Raw genomic sequence first — 3480 nt, forward strand, 5'->3', positions numbered from 1 at the left:
CCCCTTCATCTATATATATATATATATATATATATATATATATATATATATATATATATATATATATATATATATATATATATATAAGCAAGTTAAGTCATGTGTCATCATGACTTTCATTAATGTAAAAGATAATGCTTATCTTTTTTTTTTCTTTTCCTTCTTATCTTTTCTCATAATCTTATCTTCTTCTTCTTCTTCTTCTTCTTCTTCTTTTTCTTTTCTTCTTATCTTTTCTTCTTACCTTTTCTTCTTATCTCTTCTTCTTCTTCTTTTATTTTTTTTTCTTTTTTCTATATTATTATTATTTATTATTTTTTTTATCTCTTTTAGAAAATTCTTCATATATTTTTTTTTACACACACCTATTTAATTAAAATATTTTTACCTAATATATATATATATATATATATGTATATATATATATTATATTTGTTTTGTTTTATTCTTATTGTTATTTTCAATAAGTAAAATTTACATCATGATAAAATATATTTTTAATGTTTAAAATGCATTTAGATAAAATATGAAACATTAGTAAAAATATAAGATTTTCTAATTGTTTTATTTAAAATAAATAATACAGTTTATTAAAAAAAAGGGATGTTACAGTAGTCTTAAACTATGGCTTATGCAATCAATTGATTTATTTTTTAATCGACTGATTTCACTTAAGTCAAGTGAAATCAACTGATTGATTTGGAAATCAACCTGTTGAATTTCGTAACAATTTGACTATAAGAGTTGTGTTTTTCGAAAGAGAGGTATTATAATCATTTTTTAGCGCGAAATTATTCTGAAAACTTGTGGAAACTCTCTCTTTCGTGATCATTTAGACTGCAACTATTGAAGATTGATCTTGGATCAATTCTTGGAGCTTTTGACTTGTGTTTGAAGCTTGGAGAATGTGGTTTGTGGTAGGTTAGGCTGTGCTACCTGTCAACACCCAATTTTATCCGGATTATAATATATATATACATATATATATTTTATTTATCTATTTATTTATTTATTACTTTTTGTTATTATTATTTTTAATTATTTATTTATTTATTTATATTATTATTATTATTATTATTATTTTCTTTCCTATCTTATTTTACTTTGATTTTATTACGTTCTTTTATCTTATTTTATTTTATTTATTTATTTATTTTTATTTTATCTTTTCTTTTTTCTTTTTTTTCTTTTTCTTTGTTTTCAATTTTCTTCATATTTATATTTATTTTATTTCATTTTATTACTATTTATTTATTTTATTTTATTATTATTATTATTATTATTATTATTTATTTATTTTATTTTTAAAAAAAAAAGAAAAAAGGAAAAACAGGTTAAAAAAAAGTGGAAAGAGAAACAGATTAACAAAAAGTGGAAGGAAAAACATATCTAAAAAAAAAGAAGAAAAAAAAAATAGAACAAAGATTTGAAAAAAGGAAGGCATAGGCATTTAATTTTCTGCACACATTAGACTAGTGATTTCCTCATTTGGTACCCCTGGAGACGTGTGCATCAATTGAATTGCGGCTACTTATCACACAAAAATGGAAATCACTATACTATAGTTGCATCTACATGGACTGATTGAGTGGGAGAGTGACTCTGGAGATTAGGCAAGGGGAAGAACCCGCCACTTCCCACCTTTTACGTTACGTCTCTCAACCAGTAACAGAGATCTCATAAATATAAGAAAAAAAAGCTATCTGGGGGGAGAAAAACATATTTTCAAAATATTGTTTCTGCAGAGAAAGGGATAGCGGGGCAACGAAAAAAGGAGAGTTGGGGGAGATCACAGAGGTTTGGGAGAAAAAGACAAAAGCAACAGTGAAAAGAGAAAGGAGCAATACGAGTGAAGGAACATCAAGAGGTAAGTATCGCTGCCGTGAATATGAACTGAAAATGTGACTTGTTGTGCATGGTTAAATGACCGAATATGATGTTCTGTTATGTTGTGTTCTTTTGCTTGTTGATTCATAAGCTTCTATTGTGATGTTGTGGTCTCCATTTACAATGTGCTTATGCCATCTAAATAAAAACAAAAAAAAAAAACAAAGAATCAGAGTCCAACTACAACGACTACATCAATATCACGTAATACACTCCATCCTCCCTCACCTTCACCATTCTATTCTCCTCCCTCCACCTGTACACACGTAACATGACTAGCTTTACCTTCTAACCCACCACAGTCACTTCCCAACCGAACCCCATAGCCACAGATTACCTCCATTTATCCCTACCGTCTCCATTCCCCAAAGGCAGCCAACAACACACGAGCTTCCATCACCCCTATATTCACGGCTATTGTCCATTCACCAATTCCCCCATTATTACGTACTCCACACTCATCTTCCACCTGCAAAAAACACATGAAAATACAAAGTCCAGACACTGCAACCTTTATCACCCAATCACGCTCCATTCCACCACTTCACCCTCAATCTATCTCGCCATCATCAGCATCACGCCCTCACCTCCATCCTCTACAACCTTATCATTTCCCAATCCACCATCACCTTTGATTTGTAATCAGAAAATCAAGCAGATACTTCACCACCACTCTTCGTGTTCTGTTACATCCCGAACAACACCAAACTCTCCTATCTTCCCCGATCACATACCTCCAATCAGAAACAGAGAAACCACGGGAGGAAGCCGCCGGCGAGTCAGAGCTTTGAGCAGAGAAACGTGGCAGCAGCTGGCATCTCGGACAGTGCTCTCTGCGAGCGGCAATGACGTCGTGGCGGCAGTCCAGGTCGCTGCGGTCGGAGCTGACGAACACGAGGCTGGAGCAGCATGGTGTGCAACGGCGGAGCTCCGGGATCCGACCTATCTCACACGCGGGAGAAAAACGAGAAGGGAGCGTTTTGGGGAGTTGGGTTCCCGCCGGCGATGCTTCCGGTGGAGGCTGGCGTCGACGACGGTGCGTCTCGCTAGCCGTGGGACTTGCCGCAGTGGCACATGCGGCTGGGGTCTTGGTGGCTCGGGAGGAGAGAAGAAGAGCTGTCGTTGGTGAAGTGAAGAGAAGGGAGGCTTGAATTAAAATTAGGTTTCTCATTTTCCTTATTTCCAATAAATTGGATTAGCCCACTTTTGCTCTGCGCACCCTCCTCTTTCGGTCTTCGCACCCTCCTGGTTTATGTTTTGGATCTATTAGAAGTTACACAGCGCACCTCCTTTTCTTATCTCTGCACCTCCATTCATTTGATTTGGATTGTTTGTGTATTTTTTCTGCGCACTCTTGCCCATACTGCATGCACCCCTTCCTTGTATTTCAATTGGGCCTGTTTCACTGTTCTTCCTACACTCCCCATTTTACTTACCCGCACCCTTATGTCATTGTGTTATTTTTGTTGAGTTGTGTTTACTTTGTGCACCCCCACTAATCACTCATGTACTCCCATATTTTGTTTTCCACTTCTATCCTTTTAAATAATTTCATCCTTTTATTTATTTATTTATTTTATTATATATTTGAAA

The 3480-nt window shown here is 34.4% G+C and overlaps 1 long non-coding RNA gene across 1 annotated transcript; it reads right to left on the reverse strand.

The window, feature by feature from the left end:
* Window positions 1-1934: 1934 nt before the first annotated feature.
* Window positions 1935-3112, reverse strand: LOC146886467 (uncharacterized). The gene is made up of 2 exons (XR_014995009.1): window positions 2116-3112; window positions 1935-2025 (listed from the first exon to the last, which is right to left on the reverse strand). It is a non-coding gene; the product is annotated as an uncharacterized LOC146886467 (long non-coding RNA).
* Window positions 3113-3480: the final 368 nt, after the last annotated feature.

The sequence above is a fragment of the Vigna unguiculata genome, chromosome 5 (genome assembly GCF_037176805.1).
Source record: "Vigna unguiculata cultivar grain cowpea cultivar isolate G323 ecotype 2 chromosome 5, ASM3717680v1, whole genome shotgun sequence".
NCBI classification, from domain to species: domain Eukaryota; kingdom Viridiplantae; phylum Streptophyta; class Magnoliopsida; order Fabales; family Fabaceae; genus Vigna; species Vigna unguiculata.